Source organism: Caretta caretta, chromosome 1, assembly GCF_965140235.1.
Source record: "Caretta caretta isolate rCarCar2 chromosome 1, rCarCar1.hap1, whole genome shotgun sequence".
Lineage (NCBI taxonomy): Eukaryota > Metazoa > Chordata > Testudines > Cheloniidae > Caretta > Caretta caretta.
In genome coordinates, this window is record NC_134206.1 from 32,206,199 (window position 1) to 32,233,863 (window position 27,665).

Genomic DNA, 27,665 nt, shown 5'->3' on the forward strand with positions numbered 1-27,665 from the left:
TCCATCTCTCCTGTTGAAGTTGTTCCACTGTGGATAAATAACGAAAGAATGGTTGGAGCAGGGGAGACTGGACACAGGCTCTCCTAAACCACCGGATTACAAAGTCATTCTCACACTCTGTCTCTCTCTCTCTGGCCCAATGACTATTAAGTATTAATCCACAGTGGAATTAGGCCTGTAGCTAAGAGGTATGAGGGGGCAGTGCCCCCTCTGAAAATTTCTTCCCTCCCCACCCCCAACAGAAAAAAGGATTTGTTCCAGGTTTTATTCCCTAGCTTTTTAGTCTGAGTTGCCTCAGATGATTGATTGTAGAGTTAAGGCCACAGAGCAGTAGCCACAATTCTGGTACCCAGCAGAGGCCAAGGCATGTTATTCACTGAGTTTCAGCTAAGTGAAGTGTGCCAATTGCATTACATTGCTGCTATAATAAAAGATGTGTAGCCCTCGAAAGAAAGTGTCTGAAGAAAGAGCCTCTGAAGGGAGGCTGACCAACTGTACTCAGTAGCAAAGTGGGGACATAGTGGTTCTATGATGGAGTTTTTGTGACCAGATCCTGCCTACCTGTTTGCAGGGGAAAGGCAGAGAGAGTTCCTATCGAGCGGAGAGAGGAGAAAGCTCTTTTTTTCGCATGAGAGAACATGGTTGGGCTGACTAGAGCTGAGCCCCCGCTGGCTTAGGAGGAGAGGGGGAGTGAGAGAAGGGCCTCAGGGAAGAGCGTGGGTGGAGCTATGGCTTGGGTTAGGGGAGGCTTAGACTCCACTGACCTATTATACCTGCCGCCCATGGCTAAAAGTTATAAGGTTGGCACCACCCTCCTCGTCCGACTGTATTTTGAAATGGACCTGATCTCAAAGGCAGCTTCTGAGTCCTCGTACTAGATTAGATCCCACATGTGACTTTGGTGGTCGAAAGCCTATTTCCCCCCATTTTGTGAATCGCTCTGGGGCGTAAGCTGGAGTAGTAGATAGCCAAGTGAATTTAGGCACTGATAGAGTTCAGCAGACATTGTGTGGATTGCAGTGCTCCCAAAACTGGAATTTAGGCGCCAGACACAGGAATTTAAACATCCAACTCCTCTTGTTCATCCAGGCCTTCCCTCTTTGTTTTCAATACAGAACATGGATTAGTGGAGTTGGATCTGAGCATTACCTCCTCTTAACCCCTCCCTTTAGTTCAGCTGCTCAGCAACATGAAGCAACTCCTCTTATGAGTTTGACTTTAACTAATCTATACCAGAGCTGGATTACCTGTGAATCACCATACAGAGAAAAGAGAGTGCTTAATCCATAGAATTCCCTTAACAATTGCCCAGATACATTTGCTCTAGCTAGCCCTTATGAAAGCCCTTGAGTAAGGCTCTCAGTGATTAACTCTTCCAATGGAGAGGTTCATATCAAGTACTTACATATCAATAATCCATAACATGCATTTTGTTATCGCCTCTGCCATAAACACTATTTATGTAAAATGACTCTTGAACTACACATCAGCACACAACCAAAGTCTGCCTTGGTATTGAATACATTATTATCCACTATGTAAACCCTCATTTTAATTCATCCATGTTTTTAGAGTTTTAGGATTTTTTATCATATTGTCTCACCTTTGAGTACAGTGCTTATCTTGGGCTTTGTGAGTGATGAATGTTGATGTGTAATGCATAATCAGGGCCCTCTAGATGAATAATGTGACAAAGGTCCATGAATATAATTAGGCTACATGAAAAAGGCAAAGAAGCAAGGAATAGGAAAGAATAAAACATAGCACCAGTCATTTAGTAGCAGACTTTATAGTGAAGAAGAATATTTGAAACCAGCATTTTAATCCTGATTTGAAAATAAATGAAATTACTTAGGTGATTCACTTAATATTGTTCATGTTTCTAAATTCTGTGAAATGTGTATAGTCTTGAACTGTTATATTAATCCTGTTCCCTTCTTATATCACATAGACAGAATACCTTTTCTGATATTTTTACACATACTCAGACATAAGAAAGCTACTTTTACAGCATATGCAATATATATTCTGAAGACCTATCTATGAAATTTCATAATCTAAATTATATATGTAGATTTCTATGTCTTCGGTAATAAAACCTATTGTTTGTATTATTTGTTTCCCTTCAATGTCACTAATAATTCAGGATTGTCATTCTTCTGAAATATAAAGCAAGAATTCTTTAACAAGTAGACTTATCCACTATTAAAGCAGTTCATTTGACATTTCTCTACTTTGAGATTCAGAAATGCATTATAAAAGTTGCCAACTCAAGCACTCAAAAGTTAGAATATGCCAGAATTAAGGTTGCCTGTGAAACCTTAATTTGCCCCCTGCCTTGTAGGTATGCATTCTGATATTGTCCTTAACAACACCATTGTTTACAGTGTTGTTGTAGCGGTGTTGGTCCTGACTAGAAAAACAGATGCAAAACCTGCAGACATATCTCCACTGCTACCATGATCCATACTTCCCAGAGCACACCTTTTTAGATCTAGGGGTCCTACACATGTCTATCACAAGATGTGCTGTACCTCATCCAGTGCACCAAATGTCCCAACAACTATGTGGCTGAAAACAGACATTCGCTATTCTCTCGAATGAACACACACAGCAAAATGATAACGACAAAAACACCCTACCATCCCCTGGGCAAACATTTTCACAAAGAGATCACTCCATATCTGACCTCTCAGTCCTTGTCCCTAAAGGAAACCTGTGCAACACTTTCAAACAGACAAGCCTGGGAGCTTAAATTTATAACTCTGCTGGACACAAAAAAACATGGACTTAAAAGACATTGGTAGACACTGAATCCTGATGGAAGGTACAGAGTGAAGAGTTGCAGTAGTCAAGGTCAGAAGAGATAGAGGCATGAATGAGGATTTGAGCAGAGTTGGATCTAAGGCATTGGCATATTTGGTCAATGTTGAGTAACCAGGAGCTCTGCACTCAGTTCTCTGCACATGTGCAGAAACCCAAATCTATCTGTTTATCTATTTTAAGGTTTTTTTATAGCTCCTATCACTACAGCATCTAATCACAACAAATCCCTTTGTTGTTCCTACTGCAGCTTTTCATTTCTCAGAACCTAAAAAAATTAACTGCTGTGGTATAATAAAAAGTGGGTTACGGTTTCAGAGCTAGCAATAGGCCTTACTGTACTTGGGCAATGGTGCAAAGAGGATAGTAAACTGATTTGCAGACAAAGAAGATGTGGGAAGGGGAAGGAAGAAAATGGTCAAGGAGGATGCCAAGCCTACAACAAGGTCAAAGTCTTGTCAAGAAGAGGCCAATGGAAAGTCAGATTAATGAAAAGAGAGTAAATAAATGGTCTTTGAGGATATTTATCTTAACAGAAGTCTTTGGGGTATTTCACTGTATTTCACTGGGGTATTTCACTGTAAGGAGCTGATAAAAGGCTATAAATTTTGATGGTAATCACAGGCAGAAAGTGAACAGAGAGGAGTCATTAAAACCTTGTACAGCTGAGAATTGTAAACCAGATCTGAAGGATGAGACTTGAAACTTGTGAGATACTCTAATGAAGGGGTATTTATGCAAATGAAGAATCCCTTGCAGATACACAGAAGGCCAGACTTTTAAAAGATCTCAGCACACTGTAGCTCCCATTTAGGCATCTAAATAAGTTGCCAGTTTTACAAAAGTGCTCAGCACTGGCCTGCTCCACTTGTTCTCAAACAAGCCTACTGGATTCTTCGCACTTTTGAAAATCTGGCCAGTTCATTTAGGCTCCATTGAAATTCTGGCCCCTATTGTTAGTGCTCTGAGCACTTTTGAAAATTTGCGCCCCCAAAAAGAGGTAGGAGCAGAAGAGAGGTAGGTAGCATTTTGAGAGGTAGGAGCAGAAGAGCTAGTCCTGAGTTTAAAATCCAACTCATTAATTTAATCAAAAATGTCCAACCTCACAAAAATGGGCAATTAAATAATAAGGATATTTCCCTAATATTTTTGGAGATATTTGTCTTATTATTTATTTCCACTATATAACTGCAAAATATTGCTATTACGACTATTTAAAGAATATTAGGAAACTGTCTTAGTTTTTCCTCTCTGTTCTACATGGTTAAAGACTTTTTTTTTTTTTTGAAGCTTCTTGGAAAAGATAGAGAAGAAGTATACACTGAGAACTCATTTTTCACATTGTGTTTAATAGAATTTGCTTCTATCTCTCTGAATACATTTTTATGTGTTGTGCTGTTATGCATGAAAAAAATGCTAACTTCAGACAAGAAAATAGTATACTTATCTTACGATGCTTTGTATTATTGTAATTGACCCTATCACAAAAGCACTTTTTTTTCAGAAATAGATAAATGCTTTAACTTTTTAATTAAACTTTAAAAGCCTTTAATTACATGCCTAAATTGCAAAGCACCCTTTCAGTTTAAATTGTCTTTAGATTGCTGGATGTGTATTTTCCTGTTGCATCTTTACTGACCTGGAAAGCAACAAAGAGCAATAAATCACGTTCTCCCTTCTTAATTGGTACCATTAACACTTCTTTCATTATCTAGCCAGACAAATAATGAGAGTACAACTGCTAAAGGTAAAACAGAAACTATCTGATGTTGGTGCCTAAACCAAGTTCTGCTTTTCTTGATCTACCAAACTAACTGGATAAATCTATTTCCTTGTTTCTCTCCATATTGTCATATCATACTTCAAATCTTCTCCCAAGAGAGGCAGTGTTGTGCAGTGGGTATGGCACTGGACTGGGTTCTGAATTTCTGGCTGACCTTGCACAAGTAGCTTCCCTTCTCTTTGCCTCTGTTTTCCCTGCTGCCCTTTGTCACTTGTCCACATAGATGCTCCGTGCCACAAAGAACACACAATTTCTTACTATGCATTTGTACAGTTCCTATAACAATAGGGCTCTAATCACAGGTGGATCCTCTAGGCACCACTGTGATACAAATACATAATAATTAGGGCTGTCAAGCAATTAAAAAAATTAATTGTGATTAATCATGCAATAAAAAATTACTTGTGATTAATCGCACAATTAATTGTGCAGTTAAACAATAAGAGAATACCATTTATTTAAATATTTTAGGATGTTCTCTATATTTTCAAATATATTGATTTCAATTACAACACAGAATACAAACTGTACAGTGCTCAGTTTATATTTATTTTTATTACAAATATTTGCACAGTAAAAAACAAGACTATTTTTAATTCCCCATTACAACTACTGTAGTGCAATTTCTTTATCATAAAAATTGAATTTACAATTGTAGACTTATGAAAAAAAACATGCATTCAAAAATAAAACAATGTAAAACTGTTGAGCCTACAAGTCCACCCAGTCCTACTTCTTGTTCAGCCAATCGCTCAGACAAACAAGTTTGTTTACATTTGCAGGAGATAATGCTGCCATTTTATGTTCACAGTGTCACCTGAAAGTAAGAACAGGCGTTTGCATGGCACTGTTATAGCCGGCATCACAAGATATTTATGTGCCAAATGCCCTAAAGATTCATATGTCCCTTCATGTTTCAACCACTATTCTAGAGGACATGTGTCTCTGCTGCTCATGGGTTCTGCTCAGTAATGATCCAAAGCAGTGCAGACTGTTGCATGTTCATTTTCATCATCTGACTCAGATGCCACCAGCAGAAGGTTGATTTTCTCTTTTGGTGGATCAAGTTTGGTAGTTTCCACATCAGAGTGTTGCTCTTTTAAGACTTCTGAAAGCATGTTCCACACCTCATCCTTTTCAAATTTTGGAAGGCACTTCAGATTCTTAACCCTTTGGTCAAGTGCTGTAGCTATGTTTAGAAATCTCACATTGGTACCTTCTTTGAGTTTTGTCAAATCTGCAGTGGAAGTGTTCTTAAAATTAACAACATGTGCTGGGTCATCATCTGAGACTGCTATAACATGAAATATATGGCAGAATGTGTGTAAAACAGAGCAGGAGAAGTTCAACTCTCCCCCAACGAATTCTGTCACAAATTTAATTAACGTTGTGTTTTTAAAATCGACCATCATCAGCATGGAAGCACGTCCTCTGGAATGGTGGCCGAAACATGAAGAGGCATGAATGTTTAGTATATCTGGCACATAAATACCTTGCAATGCTAGTTACAAAAGTGCCATGCAAATGCCTGTTCTCACTTTCAGGTGACATTGTAAATAAGAAGCAGGCAGGAGTATCTCCTGTAAATGTAAACAAACTTGTTTGTCTTAGCGATTGGCTGAACAAGAAGTAGGACTGAGTGGATTTGTAGGCTCTAAAATTTTACATTGTTTTGTTTTTTAGTGCAGTTATATAACAAAAAAAATCTACATTTATAAGTTGCACTTTCACGATAAAGAGATTGCACTACAGTACTTGTATGAGGTGAACGAAAAATACAATTTCTTTGTTTATCATTTTTAGAGTGAAAATATTTGTAATAAAAAATAATAATATAAAGTGAGCACTGTACACTTTGTATTCTGTGTTGTAATTGAAATCAATATATTTGAAAATGTAGAAAAACATGCACAAATATTTAATAAATTTCAACTGGTATCCTATTGCTTAACAGTGCAGTTAAAACTGTGATTAATCATGATTAATTTTTTTATTTGTGATTAATTTTTTTGAGTTAATCACATGAGTTAACTGGGATTAATTGGCATCCCTAATAATAATAGAACACATGACCAAAGGGGGGGTATTTTTTGTTTATTTTGGGGATTATCTTAGAATTTTTTCAACTTTCTTAAAGCCACACTAATAAATACAAAAAAAGAAAGAAGCAGTAAGAAGGGGGACCATCTTTAATATGGGCAAGCAGCAGTGGAGAACATCTCTGAAGGGCCCAGTTTTCAGAATGCAGCCTCCAAATAGTACATGCAACTTTGCATGTGGACTCACTTGCATGTACATCTTGTGCACTATCACCTGTGGAGACACATGATTTAATTTACTCCCACAAAACCCGCTAGCATATACAAATACAAACACAAATGCCCACGCTGACACATCAGGATGGGACTTGCATGGGATCAGCAGGTGAAGAGCCACCCCAGGACCCTTAAAGGTGATCGCTGCCTCCCTTGCTCCTCAGTCACATACCCAGTTAAGGGGGCTTGCCAACTGAAAGGCTACCAGCTGTATTAGTCATCCTCTCCTATTTTGGCAATAGGGTATAATTACTGGGATCAGGAGTGCCATTCCAGCAACCGCCAGCTAAAATGTCACCATTTTTCTCCTTAGTACTATTGCATTTTATTAATTATTAGTATTATTATCATTCCCCCACAGTGGTTGGTTGTGGTTTCTTTGGTGCTACTGAAGAATGCCCAGGCTCTATAATGTTAAGATTTTTGCAATGTTCCTGGGGGACAGATCCTACTCATCAGCAATAAAACTTCCACTGACTTCAGGTGTGCCAAAGCAAAAACTCCAATGGTTTTCAAACTACACTGGCTCTCCCTTCTGTGGAAGAAGGGATTTTCTCCTGCTGAGCATTGATATGGGCAGATGGATTTTTACACCTTTTTATAGCATTTTGTCAGATTGTAGTAAAATTGCAGGGGTTTCACAGCCAAACTACAAGCTAGTTATGTTTTACTCTGTGCATAATTTTATCACAGCTTTGTTTGGCAGGACTCCGGAGCCATAGCAGTGCATTAGCGGAGGCCTTTCACTTTTCCAGTCCTAACCACAGATCTGTGAGTGAGGAAGGTTGGGATCAGTAGTAAGGATTACAAATGAGCTTCAACCTCCAGCGCAAATGGGACCTCCTCTCCTCAACTCCCAAATTCTTCCCAGGAGGAAAGGGCAGAATATGAGATTTTTGTTCTCAGGGTAAATCCCAAAGCTTGGGTAATGGTAAGAGGTTATGAGAGGTCTCCCCGCTATGGATGATAGCCTTTATGGCATCTGAGAATTGTGCATCACCACAGTGGATAGGCTTGCTGCTGGGTGACATCAGTGGGAATGTTAACAGTTATGTCTTCATTATCAATCAAGTTTTCAGTCATCAATTGAAGCCATAATCATCTGTGTGTGTTTTATTCCTGCTCTTGTAGTGTCAACCACAATGTACATCTTATCTCCAGAAAGGATTTTGGCATCTTAAGGAGTCATTTTATTCTTCTTCCTAGCAAGAAATGCACAGAAGGATTAGAAAAAGATTAGCGTGGATGAAGACTAGGTGTGAAAGAAAAATCAAAGATAAAGAAAGTGTCCACTAGAGATACAAAGCACCAGGCATAGAGGAGAATGGGAAGGCTTACAGTGAAAAATGAAGACAGTTTGTCAGAAGTATAAGAACTGTTAAAATACTAGGTGTAATGACAATTTCACAACAAATGCAAACGATTACTAAGAGTAAAACATCGTTCTAAATAAATGAGAAGTGCTCAAAAGAAGAGTCAGTACTAAAGCATCAAAGAATAATTAGGTGACAGAAGTGATAAAACCTAGGAACAAAAATTAAATTAATCCTTCTCCTCAGTGACAACAAGGGAGGCTAGAGAACCAGCCACAGAAATAAATGTTCCAAGGACGTAAAAAGAAACACCAAAAAAGGTCAATCATGCCAGAATAGGTGACAAAGGAATCAGAGGTACTGAAAAGACCCAATGATGCAAGTGGCTGTGCATAAACCACGTCTTCTTACAGCTAATGATCAACTTTGCCACCTGCCGATCACATGATCATTTATATTTAATTGCTCTCTTACTTTATATTTTTTGCATTAATGCTAACTTTCTTTTCCATTTGTCATCAATCCCTTGCTGGAGTTTTTTTTTTTATCAGCTACAGTTTTATTTGTATTGGATATTACTCCTGATTTTACTGAGCATGTATCCCAGAGTTGAAAAGGTAACAGCAAAGGAAGGAGGGGAGACTTTAGCAAAGTGATAAACGTTAAAATCTGTTGCAAACATAAGATATGATAGAATGAGAGTAAAGCTAGTTTTATACCTATATAAATATTTTACACTTAGGCATCTTAACTTAATGAATGCCATTGGAAATGAGGTTGGACCAGAGGCTAAAATAGGGAAAGAACAAGTTAAAAATTACTTAGGGCTAGTCTACACTGGCAACGCTAAACAGGAGCGCTTTAACGTGGCTTGTGTGGTCATGGCACAGCGCTGGAAGAGAGCTCTCCCAGTGCTCTAAAAAAAACACCTCAATGAGAGGCGCAGCTCCCAGCACTGGGGCGGTGTTTACACTGCCGCTTTACAGAGCTGCAACTTGCTGTGCTCAATGGGGTGTTTTTTCACACCCCGAGCGAGAAAGTTGCAGCGCTGTTAATTGCCAGTGTAGACAAGCCCTTAGAGAAGTTAGATGTCTTCAAGTCACCAGGGCCTGATGAAATACATCCCAGAATACTAAAGGAGCTGACTGAGGAACCATTAGCGACTACCTTCGAAAAGTCATGGAAGATGGGAGAGACTGGAAAGGGGCAAATATAGTGCCAATCTATAAAAAGGAGAGTAAAGACAACCCAAGGAATTACAGACCAATCCGTTTAACTTCAGTACCTGGAAATATAATGGAGCAAATAATTAAGCAATCAATTTCCAAACACTTAGAAGATAATAAGGTGATAAGCAACAGTCAGCATGGATTTGTAAAGAACAAATCATGTTAAACCAACCTAATAACTTTCTTTCACAGGGTAACAAGCCTTGTGGATGGGGGAAAGCAGCCAATGTGGTATATCTTGACTTTGGTAAGGCTTTTGTTACTGTTTGGCATGACCTTCTCATAAACAAACTAGGGAAATAGAATCTAGATGGAGCACCTATGAGGTGGGTGAATAATTGGTTGGAAAACTGTTCCCAGAGAGTAGTTATCAGTGGTTCACAGTCAAGCTTGAAGGGCATAATGAGTGGGGTTCTGCAGGGATCAGTTCTGGTCTGGTTCTGTTCAATATCTTCATCAATGATTTAGATAATAACATAGAGAGTACACTTATAAAGTTTGTGGACAATGCCAAGCTGGGAGGGGTTGCAAGTGCATTGGAGGATAGGATTAAAATTCAAAATGATCTGGACAAACTGGAGAAATGATCTGAAGTAAATAGCATGAAATTCAATAAGGACAAATGCAAATTACTCTGTTTAGGAAGGAACAATTAGTTGCACACATACAAAATAGGAAATGACTGCCTAGGAAGGAGTACTGCAGAAAGGGATCTGGGGGTCATAGTGGATCACAACCTAAATATGAGTCAACAGTAACACGGTTGCAAAAAGAGCAAATATCATTCCGGGATGTATTAGCAGGAGTGTTGTAAGCAAGACAGAGGAAGTAATTTTTCCACTCTACTTCATGCTGATTAGGCCTCAACTGGAGTATTGTGTCCGGTTCTGAGTGCCACATTTCAGGAAAGATATGGACAAATTGGAGAGAGTCCGGAGAAGAGTGACAAAAATTTAGAAAACATGACTTATGAGGAAGGTTGAAAAAATTGGCTTTGTTTAGTCTGGAAAAGAGAAGACTGAGAGGGGACATGATAATTTTCAAGTACATAAAAGGTTCTTATAAGGAGAAGGGAGAAAAATTGTTCTTGTTAACCTCTGAGGATAGGAAAAGAATCAATGGGCTTAAATTGCAGTGATGGCAGCTTAGGTTGGACATTAGGAAAAACTTCCTAACTGTCAGAGTGGTTAAGCACTGGAATAAATTGTCTAGCGAGGTTGTGGAATCTCTGTCATGGGAGATTTTTAAGAGCAGGTTTGACGAACACCTGTCAGGGATGGCTCAGTAGTTTGAGCATTGGCCTGCTAAACCCAGGGTTGTCAGCTCAATCCTTGAGGGGGCTAGTTAGGGAGCTGTGGCAAAAATTGAGGATTGGCCCTGCTTTGAGCAGGGGGTTGGATTAGATGACCTCCTGAGGTCCATTCCAATTCTGATATTCTATGGTCTAGATAATACTCAATCCAGCCTTGAGTGTAGAGGACTGGACTAGAAGACCTCTTAATGTCCCTTCTAGTCCTATGATTCTATGTTCCGCTGGTTGGAAGGCATGAGATGCGATGTCCTGAGGTTGGGGGTTCCACGACCACCACTCCCAAGAGAAGGAGGCGAGTGGTGGTGGTTGGGGACTCTCTCCTCAGGGGGACTGAGTCATCTATCTGCCGCCCTGACCGGGAAAACAGAGAAGTCTGCTGCTTGCCAGGGGCTAAGATTCGCGATGTGACAGAGAGACTGCCGAGACTCATCAAGCCCTTGGATCGCTACCCCTTCCTGCTTCTCCACGTGGGCACCAATGATACTGCCAAGAATGACCTTGAGCAGATCACTGCGGACTACGTGGCTCTGGGAAGAAGGATAAAGGAGTTTGAGGCGCAAGTGGTGTTCTTGTCCATCTTCCCCGTGGAAGGAAAAGGCTGGGGTAGGGATCATCGAATCGTGGAAGTCAATGAATGGCTATGCCGGTGGTGTCGGAGAGAAGGCTTTGGATTCTTCGACCATGGGATGGTGTTCCAAGAAGTAGGAGTGCTAGGCAGAGACAGGCTCCACTTAACGAAGAGAGGGAAGAGCATCTTCGCAAGCAGGCTGGCTAACCTAGTGAGGAGGGCTTTAAACTAGGTACACCGGGGGAAGGAGACCAAAGCCCTGAGGTAAGTGGGCAAGCAGCATACCAGGAAGAAGCACAGGCAGGAACGTCTGTGGGGGGAGGGCTCCTACCTCATATTGAGAATGAGGGGCGATCAGCAGGTTATCTCAAGTGCCTATATACAAATCCACAAAGCCTTGGAAACAAGCAGGGAGAACTGGAAGTCCTGGTGAAGGCAAGGAATTATGAGGTGATTGGAATAACAGAGACTTGATGGGATAACTCACATGACTGGAGTACTGTCATGGATGGTTATAAACTGTTCAGGAGGGACAGGCAGGGCAGAAAAGGTGGGGGAGTAGCACTGTATGTAAGGGAGCAGTATGACTGCTCAGAGCTCTGGTATGAAACTGCAGAAAAACCTGAGTGTCTCTGGATTAAGTTTAGAAGTGTGAGCAACAAGGGTGATGTAGTGGTGGGAGTCTGCTATAGACCACCGGACCAGGGGGATGAGGTGGATGAGGCTTTCTTCCGGCAACTCGCAACTACAGCGGTGCACAGACAATCCAGGAAGTTTTTGGAAAATGTAGGGGACAATTTCCTGGTGCAAGTGCTGGAGGAGCCAACTAGGGGAGAGCTTTTCTTGACCTGCTGCTCACAAACCGGGAAGAATTAGTAGGGGAAGCAAAAGTGGATGAGAATCTGGGAGGCAGTGACCCATGAGTTGGTCGAGTTCAGGATCCTGACACAGGGAAGGAAGGTAAGCAGCAGAATACGGACCCTGGACTTCAGGAAAGCAGACTTCGACTCCCTCAGGGAACTGATGGGTAAGATCCCCTGGGGGAATAACATGAGGAGGAAAGGAGTCCAGGAGAGCTGGCTGTATTTCAAAGACTCCCTATTGAGGTTACAGGGACAAACCATCCTGATGTGTCGAAAGAATAGTAAATATGGCAGGCGACCAGCTTGGCTTAACAGTGAAATCCTTGCGGATCTTAAACATAAAAAAGAAGCTTACAAGAAGTGGAAGATTGGACAAATGACCAGGGAAGAGTATAAAAATGTTGCTCGGGCATGTAGGAATGAAATCAGGAGGGCCAAATCGCACCTGGAGCTGCAGCTAGCAAGAGATGTTAAGAATAACAAGAAGGGTTTCTTCAGGTATGTTGGCAACAAGAAGAAAGCCAAGGAAAGTGTGGGCCCCTTACTGAATGAGGGAGGCAACCTAGTGACAGAGGATGTGGAAAAAGCTAATGTACTCAATGCTTTTTTTGCTTCTGTCTTCATGAACAAGGTCAGCTCCCAGACTGCTGCGCTGGGCAGCACAGCATGGGGAGGAGGTGACCAGCCCTCTGTGGAGAAAGAAGTGGTTAGGGACTATTTAGAAAAGCTGGATGTGCACAAGTCAATGGGGCCGGATGCGTTGCACCCGAGAGTGCTAAAGAAGTTGGCGGCTGTGATTGCAGAGCCATTGGCCATTATCTTTGAAAACTCATGGAGATCGGGGGAAGTCCCGGACGACTGGATAAAGGCTAATGTAGTGCCCATCTTTAAAAAAGGGAAGAAGGAGGATCCTGGGAACTACAGGCCAGTCAGCCTCACTCAGTCCCCGGAAAAATCATGGAGCAGGTCCTCAAGGAATCAATCCTGACGCACTTACACGAGAGGAAAGTGATCAGGAACAGTCAGCATGGATTCACCATGGGAAGGTCATGCCTGACTAATCTAATCGCCTTCTATGATGAGATTACTGGTTCTGTGGATGAAGGGAAAGCAGTGGATGTATTGTTTCTTGACTTTAGCAAAGCTTTTGACATGGTCTCCCACAGTATTCTTGTCAGAAAGTTAAAGAAGTATGGGCTGGATGAATGCACTATAAGGTGGGTAGAAAGTTGGCTAGATTGTCGGGCTCAACGGGTAGTGATCAATGGCTCCATGTCTAGATGGCAGCCGGTATCAAGTGGAGTGCCCCAAAGGTCGGTCCTGGGGCCGGTTTTGTTCAATATCTTCATAAATGATCTGGAGGATGATGTGGATTGCACTCTCAGCAAATTTGCGGATGATACTAAACTAGTAGGAGTGGTAGATATGGTGGCAGGTAGGGATAGGATACAGAGGGACCTAGACAAATTGGAGGATTGGGCCAAAAGAAATCTGATGAGGTTCAACAAGGATAAGTGCAGGGTTCTGCACTTAGGACGGAAGAATCCAATGCACCGCTAAAGACTAGGGACCGAATGGCTAGGCAGCAGTTCTGCGGAAAAGGACCTAGGGGTTACAGTGGATGAGAAGCTGGATATGAGTCAACAGTGTGCCCTTGTTGCCAAGAAGGCCAATGGCATTTTGGGATGTATAAGTACGGGCATAGCCAGCAGATCGAGGGACGTGATCGTTCTCCTCTATTCGACGTTGGTGAGGCCTCATCTGGAGTACTGTGTCCAGTTTTGGGCCCCACACTACAAGAAGGATGTGGATAAATTGGAGAGAGTCCAGCGAAGGGCAACAAAAATGATTAGGGGTCTGGAACACATGACTTATGAGGAGAGGCTGAGGGAGCTGGGATTGTTTAGTCTGCAGAAGAGAAGAATGAGGGGGGATTTGATAGCTGCTTTCAACTACCTGAGAGGTGGTTCCAAAGAGGATGGTTCTTTAGAAGAGGACAGGACAAGGAGTAATGGTCTCAAGTTGCAGTGGGGGAGGTCTAGGTTGGATATTAGGAAAAACTTTTCACTAGGAGGGTGGTGAAACACTGGAATGCGTTACCTAGGGAGGTGGTAGAATCTCCTTCCTTAGAAGTTTTTAAGGTCAGACTTGACAAAGCCCTGGCTGGGATGATTTAATTGGGGATTGGTCCTGCTTTGAGCAGGGGGTTGGACTAGATGACCTCCTGAGGTCCCTTCCAACCCTGATATTCTATGATTCTATGAAAAATACAGACCTGTAAATTTTATTCAGTAGTGGGGACATAATTAAAACACAACCACTTTCTCTACAAAGGGAATGTTGGTATACATACCTGTCACAATGTAACTCAGAGGGATGTGGTCATTTTGTTTTTTGAGTACAGTACTCATACGTGTAGGAGATTCTCTGCTTGCTTCAGGAAGACCTGTAGGCAGATATCATTCTCTGTTGAAAAATGGTAGAGGGGGAATCACTGCATTTACTCTCTCGCTCTCATTCTTTTATGTAGATTTTTATTTGCTCTTTCTGGTTCTTTTTTTTCCCCTTAATCTGAAATGTCATCAGAACAGAAAAAGTCCTCAGGTCCTTACTCAGTGGGAGCCTAATCCAAAATGCATTGAAATCAATGGGAGTCTTTTCATTAACTTCAATGGGTGTTGGATTGGGCCCTGGGAGTTTTTCCTGAGTAAGAACCAAACAATAAACTGATTGAGGACCTTGGAAATTGACTTTGTATTACTACAGCTATTAACAGTGTATATGGCATGCCACATTACTAAACCTGTGTTCCTATCACCCGTTGTAACAGACACTATATTTCTCTAATATGTATTCCAGACATCAAATGAGATTAAAGATCATTAAAAGTAAACTAAACAAATTGCTTAAATTGACAAGCAACTGAAGATAAACTTTTACTTGTTTTTTAACTCTTAAACTTTTATGAGCATTTTGAATAGATTCAGCCTTTTTGTGAGTAATTTTTCAAGCCATGCACAATGAAAAAGGATTATAAAATTTCACATTTTGCACACACTGACTTTCTGATTGAGAATACCATTTGTTCACCATTAAATTTGGATCCCCAAAATTCAGTTTTTCACTCTGGATCAGAAAACATTTGCCCTTACAATAAAAAAGCGGGCTCATGTGTATAATCAACTTGAGCGATTAGTGGAGAAGAAAATCAAGATTCCACGTAATTTTAATGTTATGCTTTGGGCTTGCTGTGCAAAGGGTTTGCAGTGACTAATACATTTTGAACATTGTAATATGCCTGAGAGATGAATTAAACTACAAGAGTTTAACTCATTAGCTAAACATGCTTTAACTAAGTGACCTTAGTGTTTTGGTAAGATTTACAGATAATGTAAGTATCTAATTATTGTTATGCTGAAGATACTTTCCAAATTGATTCATTTATGAAAAGCTGGATCGTACTAAAATTATCTGTATCAAAGTAAGCATAGAAAAAGATGTCGTGTGAAATGTTCTTGGTCTTGGACTACTGAATAAATTAGATTGTACTGATTTTTTCTTTTGCCAGCAGGATACACAGAAGTACATTTCCAAAATCTTGACTGGTAGCAGGATTTTGAAAACATACTCAGGACAGCTCTGTAATCAGGCTGAGATGGGCAAATGTATTAGAAATATCTTTTTTTTCTCTGGGTACACATCTTAATTTTTTTTCTGTAACCCTTCTGCCTGTTGGAATTGGCAGCAACAAGGGCCTGGTTCAATATCTAGGGGTTCCTCTTCAACAATACAACACAAAACCGGCTCGAGCCAGTGATCCACCCAGTAACCTGGGAAATTACATATGACCCCCTGGGCGCCTCTCAGAGGCAATTCTTTCCCTCTCACAAGCAGAGTCTGAGTGTAGAAAAGAAACTTCTAAAGAAAAGAGGGACATAATCCAGCATTAATTTGGGAAAATGCCACAAAAAGGATTCATAAACATAAAACCATGAGCAAAAGCCCCACCCCAGAATACATCGGGCAGTGTCCTTTTACTGCCAATTAAGTCTAGCAACCAAAAGTCCCTTTAATGTGCCTGTGTCCCTTCTCCGCACTCCACTCCTTGGTTGTCCTTGGTTAGTGCAGACAGAGCTCAGAGTTCACCTCTCACCCTGGATGGAGTAGGGTGGAAAGGTAAGAAGGAACCATACTCACACCACTGCCCAGGCACTCGCTTGCCCCTCCTCTTCACTGGTCACCCTGCCAGCCAATTACCACACATCTCCACCAGTCACCCTCCTGGCTGATCACTGTGCTCCACTCCAATCCTTTCCACTGGCCACCCTGCCAGCCAATCACCAATCTACCAGGATGTCTTCAGGTCCCACCACTTAACACAGGTCTCAGCAATTTCAGCTGTTAGTAGGGAAGCCTCTTACATCAAAGACACTGTCCCAAAGCAGGTCTAATGCTTAGACCTCATCAATTATTTCAGCTCTGCAGTGTACAATAAGTCCTGGTCTACACTAGGACTTCAGGTCGAATTTAGCAGTGTTAAATCGATGTAAACCTGCACCCGTCCACACAATGAAGCCGTTTTTTTCAACTTAAAGGGCTCTTAAAATCGATTTCCTTACTCCACCCCTGACAAGTGGATTAGCGCTTAAATCGGCCTTGCCAGGTCGAATTTGGGGTACTGTGGACACAATTCGACGGTATTGGCCTCCGGGAGCTATCCCAGAGTGCTCCATTGTGACTGCTCTGGACAGCACTCTCAACTCAGATGCACTGGCCAGGTAGACAGGAAAAGAACCACAAACTTTTGAATCTCATTTCCTGTTTGGCCAGCATGGCAAGCTGCAGGTGACCATGCAGAGCTCATCAGCAGAAGTGACCATGCAGAGCTCATCAGCAGAGGTGACCATGATGGAGTCCCAGAATCGCAAAAGAGCTCCAGCATGGACCGAACAGGAGGTACGGGATCTGGTCGCTGTATGGGGAGAGGAATCCATGCTATCAGAACTCCTTTCCAGTTTTCAAAATGCCAAAACCTTTGTCAAAATCTCCCAGGGCATGAAGGACAGAGGCCATAACAGGGACCCAAAGCAATGCCACGTGAAACTTAAGGAGCTGAGGCAAGCCTACCAGAAAACCAGAGAGGCGAACCGCCGCTCCGGGTCAGAGCCTCAAACATGCCGCTTCTATGATGAGCTGCATGCCATTTTAGGGGGTTCATCCACCACTACCCCAGCCGTGTTGTTTGACTCCTTCAATGGAGATGGAGGCAACACGGAAGCAGGTTTTGGGGACGAAGAAGATGATGATGATGATGAGGTTGTAGATAGCTCACAGCAAGCAAGCGGAGAAACCGCTTTTCCCGACAGCCAGGAACTGTTTCTCACCCTGGACCTGGAGACAGTACCCCCCGAACCCACCCAAGGCTGCCTCCTGGACCCGGCAGGCGGAGAAGGGACCTCCAGTGAGTGTACCTTTTAAAATACTATACATGGTTTAAAAGCAAGCATGTGAAAGGATTACTTTGCCCTGGCATTCGCGGCTCTCCTGGATGTACTCCCAAAGCCTTTGCAAAAGGTTTCTGGGGAGGGCAGCCTTATTGCGTCCTTCATGGTAGGACACTTTACCACTCCAGGCCAGTAACACGTACTCGGGAATCATTGTACAACAAAGCACTGCAGTGTATGTTTGCTGGCGTTCAAACAACATCCGTTCTTTATCTCTCTGTGTTATCCTCAGGAGAGTGAGATATAATTCATGGTCACCTGGTTGAAATAGAGTGCTTTTCTTCAGGGGACACTCAGAGGAGCCCATTCCTGCTGGGCTGTTTGCCTGTGGCTAAACAGAAACGTTCCCTGCTGTTAGCCACAGGGAGGGGGGAAGGTTGAGGGGGTAGTCACGCGGTGGGGGGAGGCAAAATGCGACCTTGTAACGAAAGCACATGTGCTATGTATGTAATGTTAACAGCAAGGTTTACCCTGAAAGAGTGTAGCCACTGTTTTATAAAATGTGTCTTTTTAAATACCGCTGTCCCTTTTTTTTTCTCCACCAGCTGCATGTGTTTCAATGATCACAGGATCTTCTCCTTCCCAGAGGCTAGTGAAGCTTAGAAAGAAAAAAAAAAACGCACTCGCGATGAAATGTTCTCCGAGCTCATGCTGTCCTCCCACACTGACAGAGCACAGACGAATGCGTGGAGGCAAATAATGTCAGAGTGCAGGAAAGCACAAAATGACCGGGAGGAGAGGTGGCGGGCTGAAGAGAGTAAGTGGCGGGCTGCAGACAGGACTGAAGCTCAAATGTGGCGGCAGCGTGATGAGAGGAGGCAGGATTCAATGCTGAGGCTGCTGCAGGACCAAACCAGTATGCTCCAGTGTACGGTTGAGCTGCAGCAAAGGCAGCTGGAGCACAGACTGCCACTGCAGCCCCTCTGTAACCAACCGCCCTCCTCCCCAAGTTTCATAGCCTCCACACCCAGACGCCCAAGAACGCGGTGCGGGGGCCTCCGGCCAACCAGCCACTCCACCACAGAGGATTGCCCAAAAAACAGAAGGCTGGCATTCTATAAATTTTAAAGTTGTAAACTTTTAAAGTGCTGTGTGGCATTTTCCTTCCCTCCTCCACCACCCCTCCTGGGCTACCTTGGTAGTCATCCCCCTATCTGTGTGATGAATGAATAAAGAATGCATGAATGTGAAGCAACAATGACTTTATTACCTCTGCAAGTGGTGATCGAAGGGAGGAGGGGAGGGTGGTTAGCTTACAGGGAAGTAGAGTGAACCAAGGGGTGGGTGGTTTCATCAAGGAGAAACAAACAGAATTTTCACACCGTAGCCTGGCCAGTCATGAAACTGGTTTTCAAAGCTTCTCTGATGCGTACCGTGCCCTCCTGTGCTCTTCTAACCGCCCTGGTGTCTGGCTGCGCGTAATCAGCAGCCAGGCGATTTGCCTCAACCTCCCACCCCGCCATAAACGTCTCCCCCTTACTCTCACAAATATTGTGGAGTGCACAGCAAGCAGTAATAACAGTGGGAATATTGGTTTCGCTGAGGTCTAATTGAGTCAGTAAACTGCGCCAGCGTGCCTTTAAACGTTGAAATGCACATTCTACCACCATTCTGCACTTGCTTAGCCTGTAGTTGAACAGCTCCTGACTACTGTCCAGGCTGCCTGTGTACAGCTTCATGAGCCATGGCATTAAGGGGTAGGCTGTGTCCCCAAGGATAACTATAGGCATTTCAACATCCCCAACAGTTATTTTCTGGTCTGGGAATAAAGTCCCTTCCTGCAGCTTTTGAAACAGACCAGAGTTCCTGAAGATGCGAGCGTCATGCACCTTTCCCGGCCATCCCACGTTGATGTTGGTGAAACGTCCCTTGTGATCCACCAGAGCTTGCAGCACTATTGAAAAGTACCTCTTGTGGTTTATGTACTCGGCGGCTTGGTGCTCCAGTGCCAAGATAGGGATATGGGTTCCGTCTATGGCCCCACCACAGTTAGGGAATCCCATTGCAGCAAAGCCATCCACTATGACCTGCACATTTCCCAGGGTCACTATCCTTGATATCAGCAGATCTTTGATAGCGTGGGCTACTTGCATCACAGCAGCCCCCACAGTAGATTTGCCCACTCCAAATTGATTCCCAACTGACCGGTAGCTGTCTGGCGTTGCAAGCTTCCACAGGGCTATCGCCACTCACTTCTCAACTGTGAGGGCTGCTCTCATCTTGGTATTCATGTGCTTCAGGGCAGGGGAAAGCAACATACAAAGTTCCATGAAAGTGCCCTTACATATGCAAAAGTTTCGCAGCCACTGGGAATCGTCCCAGACCTGCAACACTATGCGGTCCCACCAGTCTGTGCTTGTTTCCCGAGCCCAGAATCAGCGTTCCACAGCATGAACCTGCCCCATTAGCACCATGATGCATGCATTGGCAGGGCTCATGCTTTCAGAGAAATCTGTGTCCATGTCCTGATCACTCATGTGGCCGCGCTGACATTGCCTCCTCGCCCAGTATCGCTCTGCCAGGTTCTGGTGCTGCATATACTGCTGGATAATGCGTGTGGTGTTTAATGTGCTCCTAATTGCCAAAGTGAGCTGAGCGGCCTCCATACTTGCCTTGGTATGGCGTCCGCACAGAAAAAAGGCGCGGAACGATTGTCTGCCATTGCTCTGACGGAGGGAGGGGCGACTGACGACATGGCTTACAGGGTTGGCTTACAGGGAATTAAAATCAACAAAGGGGGTGGCTTTACATCAAGGAGTATTTCAGGCAGGACTTCACGGAGAGTTCCAATAAGAAATCGTGCACCTAAGTAATTGTTCTTATTGGAACAAGCAGGTTGGTCTGGCCTCTGATTGATACATGGCTAGATTTACCTCACTGCACCTTCTCTGTGAGTGACTGCAGTGTGACCTAGAGGAATGAGTCCCCTAGACGGGGGAGGGGGGAAAGCAAATGAGTACCAAACAAATCTGGTCTATTTCTTGTTTTGATCCACTCCATCTATCTTTTACATCTTTGGCTGGCAGCAGACGGTGCAGAAGGACTCCAAGCCATCCACATCTCATGGCTGCTCGGCAGAAGATGGTGCAGTAGGACTGCTAGCCATCCTCATCTCTTGCCTGCCTGGCAGAAGATGGTACAGTAGGACTTCTAGCAATCCGTATCGCCTGCCTGCTCACCATAAGATGGTTCAATAGGACTGACTGCAGGACTAAAGAGAATGACCTGGTCAAGTCACTTCTAATGTAGTCCCTGCACCCATGTCTGCCCAGGCGCTCCTGGCCGACATGGCCAGGAGCACCTCGGACATGACGATGACAGCTACCAGTCCTACTGCACCATCTGCTGCCACAAGGCAAGGGGTTGCTGCTGCTGTGTAGCAATGCAGTACCACGTCTGCCAGCACCCAGGAGACATATGGTGACGGTTACCTGAGCAGGCTCCATGCTTGCCGTGGTATGGCGCCTGCACAGGTAACTCAAGAAAAAAGGCGCAAAACGATTGTCTGCTGCTGCTTTCATGGAGGGAGGGAGGGAACGGGGGCCTGACGATATGTACCCAGAACCACCCGCGACAATGTTTTAGCCCCATCAGGCATTGGGATCTCAACCCAGAATTCCAATGGGCAGCGGAGACTGCGGGAACTGTGGGATAGCTACCCACAATGCAACACTCTGGAAGTCGACGCTTGCCTCGTTACTGTGGAAGCACTCCGCCGAGTTAATGCACTTAACGTACTTAGAGCATTTTCTGTGGGGACACTCACACTCGAATATATAAAAACAATTTCTAAAAAACCAACTTCTATAAATTCAACCTAATTTCATAGTGTAGACATACCCTAAGACTCTCAATTGAAACCAAATTAGCTCTTTCATTACACAGTGGAGAAAAGAAGAATCAAATGCTTTCTACATCTCTTGAACAAGACCCACACCCTTTCTCAACTCACAGGGCTTTAGAACCCATGTCCCCTACCTAGTGAGTGCCATTTAGTTGAAGATGAATTCCTCAATCAGAGTATGCCAAATACAGTTCTGCTGCCCTTGATTCACACAACAAGGACAACAACTCTGTATTACCCCAACCTAACAACAAGGAGACTGTGAATATAGCACCAGCCAAAAGTAATCATTTGGGCAAGCAATCCCATCATGCTGAGCACCTAGGCAGGGTGGATGAGCCTATGCAAATGAGATCAGCTCCTGAAGTCCTCTTCCACAGCTCATCACTAGATGTCAGGGGAGAGCTCATGCAGACCCTGCTTACACTTCCGAGGCTTTTATTTAACTTAAAAATAAAAGACTTGAGATAGATTTTGTATCGTCTTTCAAAATTTATTTCTTTGCAAATTAATATCATTATAAGAGCTTTTTTTATCAAGATTGTTGAATTAACTTTGTTCAGCAGTTACAGTAACTACAATAACTAGCTTTCTAGATTACTACTTGAGATCCTCTGTCAGGACATTTAAATCTTATTGTGATAGAGGAGGATATGTCTGTATCAAATTGTGAACTCCATTTGGTATTTTGTGCTGAAGACATGCCTAAACTTGCCCAAGGCAGGTTTTGTAATGCATTCTGGACAGATGCCCAGCCTAGAAAAGGTTTGACATCTTGTGGAAGAACTATCACAGAGAAGCCACCAAGACACCAATCTCCATTATCAGCTTTGATTGTCTCTCAACACCTGACACACCACCCTGGAACAATGGGTTTTCTATACAGGGCCCATAGGTGGGTCAAGAAAAACTGGGAAGGGACTGGGGTCCCCCCGTACTGAACATGGCAAAAGGAGATGGAGACTGTGTTTAAAGTGGGGTGCCAATCTTAGCAGGGGGCAATCTATGGCCACAGGGAAGCAGGACGTGCAGGAGAGAAAGGACTCTGCCCTGCTTTAAATGCTGACAAACTGAGGCTCACAGGAAGAGGGGGGAGGAATAGCTCAGTGGTTTGAGTATTGGCCTGCTAAACCCAGGGTTGTGAGCTCAACCCTTGAGGGAGCCATTTAGGGATTGGGGGCAAAAATTGGGGATTGGTCCTGCTTTGAGCAGGGGGTTGGACTAGATGACCTGCTGAGGTCCCTTCCAATGGCATTTTGGGATGTATAAGTAGGGGCATAGCCAGCAGATCGAGGGACGTGATCGTTCCCCTCTATTCGACATTGGTGAGGCCTCATCTGGAGTACTGTGTCCAGTTTTGGGCCCCACACTACAAGAAGGATGTGGATAAATTGGAGAGAGTCCAGCGAAGGGCAACAAAAATGATTAGGGGTCTAGAACACATGACTTATGAGGAGAGGCTGAGGGAGCTGGGATTGTTTAGCCTGCAGAAGAGAAGAATGAGGGGGGATTTGATAGCTGCTTTCAACTACCTGAAAGGGGGTTCCAAAGAGGATGGCTCTAGACTGTTCTCAATGGTAGCAGATGACAGAACGAGGAGTAATGGTCTCAAGTTGCAGTGGGGGAGGTTTAGATTGGATATTAGGAAAAACTTTTTCACTAAGAGGGTGGTGAAACACTGGAATGCGTTACCTAGGGAGGTGGTAGAATCTCCTTCCTTAGAGGTTTTTAAGGTCAGGCTTGACAAAGCCCTGGCTGGGATGATTTAACTGGGAATTGGTCCTGCTTCGAGCAGGGGGTTGGACTAGATGACCTTCAGGGGTCCCTTCCAACCCTGATATTCTATGATTCTATGATTCTAATGCTGATATTCTAAGAGATCTGACTAGGGAACAGTGAATCCCAGAACTTTTACTTATTTTTCAAAGATCTGTAACTCTCAAGTGCTTTTAAGAGTAAACTGACTGTGATTATGAAATTCCTTTGCTAAGCCTGTGCTGCTTGCTTTCCTGCCGCATTGGCCTGAAAGAGATTAAACAACAAGACCAGAGAGCCTACCACCCAGGAAGTCTCTGAGGGAGCCTGGTGAGTGACTGGGAGGGTTCAGATGTCTGAGGTAGTGGTTTCAGGGTCTAGAGCAGCTGGACTGCATCCCACGTCCCAAGGAAACTGTGTCAGACAAGGGGTCTGAGCATGAGAGTGTGTCCTATAGACCCAGAGCTAGGAACAGTGACTTGAGAATGCCCAGAACCAGCTGGCTTAGAACTAAAAGGCACCCCGGGATTGGCTTCACTCTCAACAGACTGGTGACTAAACAGAGATTATTGGGCCGAGCTGTAATATACCGGTGGCAGCAATCAGATCATCAGGGCAGATAGTAAAGTTTTTTTAAAGGACGCTTTTGCAAGGAAATAAACTGCTTAAACTGAAATCAGAGAGTGAGACTTTAGCCTGTTGGGGAAGAGAATAGGAAAAGACAGAAAAAAAGTGTTATGAATGGTTCAGGAAAGAGGAGCTAGTAGAGTTGAGCAACCATGTAGCCATATTACGCCAATGGGAGAGAGCTCTCCTATCAACCTAATAAAACCAGCTCAACGAGCAACAGTAACTCTGTCATTGGGACATCATCTCCAACCAACATAGCACTGTGCACATGAGCGCTTATGCTGGCACAACTTATGTTGCTTGGGGGGCTGTTTCTTCCCACCTCTGAGTGCCAAAAGTTTTGTCAACATAAGTGCTAGTGTAGACATGGTCTAAATAGCTTTAAAGGGCACAGCTGGTTCTCTTCTGCAAAGACTTTTGAGGTTTCAAAATTAGTTTTTTGAAAACGAAACCTTTTGTTTTCGCACCATGGAATTGTGTCAAAACATTTAGTTTTGGATCAAAAAGGTCAGGTTTCTGTGTGTGTGTGTGTGTGTGTGTGTGTGTGTGTGTGTGTGTGTGTGTGTGTGTGTGTGTGTAAGTGACCAGAGTCTTAGAAACCTTCCCATCAAAAACTTCATAGAAATAAATACATCTCCATGAAACATTTCACCTTCAATGAAACAGCATTTTTAATGGAAAACATTTTTTTTAATGTTCCAACCAGCTCTAGTGTTTACCTTTTATTGTAAGGCCTCTCCTGAAGGGGAAATCAATGGAGTGTGAGTTGTGCTTTAGGGAAAAGCCTACAGAGTTCATGACTTTTGCCCAGGAGAACCTTGCTAAAGCCCAGGAGAGACAGAAGGTCTCATGTAGCTGCTGTGTTTGTGCCAGGTCACATGGAATAGCAGACAGAGTTATGATGCTCAGTACTTAGAATTCTGTCTTGTTGATGCATTCTGAGGTTACATCTGGGGTTTCACAATCCCTTTCTGGTTGATGAATATCACCCTCAATCTGATATTTTCAGAAATCAAGGTCAGCTGTGCAGAAGGAGGTACAGAAGTTACTCACTGAGCAGCTGGCAGTGTTACTTCCTATACCCTGTGCTGCCACAAATTAATTGGTTATTTATACAATGGAGCAGAAGCAATGCTTTTCCTGTCCCTCTTGCCCTATGTATCCATGTCAAGTGGTCAGGGTCACCTAACCCCGGCCAAGCATTTCTTCTGCTCACATCATTCCCATCACTGTATGTGATTACACAAGACGGGGATGTGTAGGGCTAGGGAACAGTAAACAGGCTGGACAGACTGTCCAGCTGTCCAGACCTGCGGCCCCCACCATATGCATAGTTTCTCCATGCCCCTTTTAACATCATTCTAGGCAATGCAGAAACAAGACCACAGTCTTGCACAATATTAGAATACTAAGCAGTTGAAGTTCATTTTCACAATGGCTGAACACAATCCAGTTAAATGACATGCCCAGCCTCTCTATCAGTGTACTGTAACTCCTTGTGTCAAACAGAATCATTACACTAGATACAGATATTTGCAATCAGGATCTGGGAAATCTAAAGGTCTCAAGACTCACTGAACACGTAACATTTGACTATCAGAACTAAAGCTGGATGAATTTCCAAGCCACATGTGAAAATGAGCTTGCAGATTCACATACTGGGGAAAAAGCACTGCATACAATACAATTAGTCCTAGAAAACTAAACTTTACCTTTAGGGTCAGTGAGTGGGGATTATGTTGCATATAAGTGTTGGAAAGGCATAAAATAATATTTTATTTTCTGTAAGGGATTTGGTAATTTTGGCTTTGATCCTGAAATTGGCCAGATTGCTAGGTGGCATGGGGAGAGAGTTTGAAGGGAGAAACTTTAATGAAACTCTGTGATTATATCAGTGACATCTGCCTGCATGCTTCAGCAAGCAAGGATCATCTTATCTTAACTTCACAATAATACAGTAGGTGATCATTTGGGTAGTTTCCACATGTCTGTGAAATGTACGACTTTATTCTGGGCAGCCCTATGAACAAGCTCTACTTTGATTACTGAGTTGTTATGGATTTATGCACAGCAAGTATTTTCTCCATGAGACTGAATAGAATGGTTTTAAATATTTCCTGGGTTTTCTGAATCCCCTAAACTCTAATAATAGAATCATAGAATATCAGGGTTGGAAGGGACCTCAGGAGGTCATCTAGTCCAACCCTCTGCTCAAAGCAGGACCAATCCCCAACAAATAGAATAGAATATGGCTCCAGATCAAGGGAAATTATTTTTGCCATTTTGTGGCTCTTTGATTATTTACTTTAATCAGAATGATTTGCGGGAAATTTGGACGCCTTTCCAAACACAATTTATGTGCAAGAAGATAAGCTCATAGTACCTTCATTTATGCCATTTGCTGTGGTAGGAAACTTAAGATAGGTAGGTTTCAGTACATTAAGGTCAGATGCTTAACTGGTGTAAATCAGTATGTAACCCTTCTGCCAGGCAAAGCTAGCAGCAACCAGGGCCAGGTTAAATATTTAGGGGTTCCTTTCCATCGATACAACATAGAACTAGCTCAAGCCCCCACCCAGTAACCTGGGAAAATTACACACCACCCCTGGGTGCCTCTGAGAGGTAATACTTCCCCACTCGCAAGCACAGAATCTGAGTGTAGAAAAGAAACTTTTAATAAAAGGAGGGAAGTGATTTGGTGTTAATTTGGGAAACCACTGACAACAGGGTTCATAAAAACAAACCGTGAGCAAAAGACCCACCCCCAAGTAAGTTGGGCAGTGTCATTTTCCCCTCAGGTTCTTAAGTCCAGCAACCCAAAAGTCCCTTCAGCATGCCCATCCCTTCTCTGCAACACACTCACAGTTGCTGTCCTTGGTCAGTGCAGACCCAGAGTTCAAAGGTGCATCTACAGAGTTCACCTCCCACCCTGGGTGGAAGTAAGGAGGTACCTTACTAGTTCTGCTGTTCAGGCACTCATCCGCTGCTCGCTGTGCCTCTCCGCCAGCCACCCTGCTGGCCGCTTGCTCTGCTCACCACTTCACCAGCCACTCATTTGGCAGCTGACTGTCAGTCACCTTCTGCCTTTTTCCGCTGTGACCTCTGCACATCAGTGTCTTAGTGATTTTCAGCTCTTGATAGGCTGGGCAGAAACACTGCCCCACTCAAGTGATTTCAGCTCTCAGTCATTTTCATCCCTGGACAGAAACAGAGTCCCACCACAACTGACTTTTAGCTCTGATTGAGCATTTAAAATAACAAAGAGGCTCCTGTTTGTAAACAAATGAAGCCTGTTTCGTGCTATTCTTTGAACAGTGGGAAAGAACAAGTCAAACCAGTCTAGGGACTCCTAGGGAAAGGCCACATGCCTCCTGGATAGAATATTTGCCCCCCCCCCCCCGCCTTACTTTCATAGGGCTCTGGCATTTGAGACCCTGGCTTAACAAGGTCCTTTCAGCTGAAGGTGACCCCCCTCATTTGGGACAGGTTAAGTACAGTCCTGCTTTCCTGTATTCCTACAATAATTACAACATTTTGGTAACAGCATTTTGCTCCCCCTGCATTCACTACTAAAGTAATTTGTATCCAACACCAGCCAAAATTGATTACTTTGACACTGCTCTATGCAAGGAATATCTAAGCAGAGCAGGAGCAAACTGTATTTACATAAACACACCCAAAGTCTCTCCCTCTCCCAGCTAGCTGCCAGGGGAGCATTCATTCAGA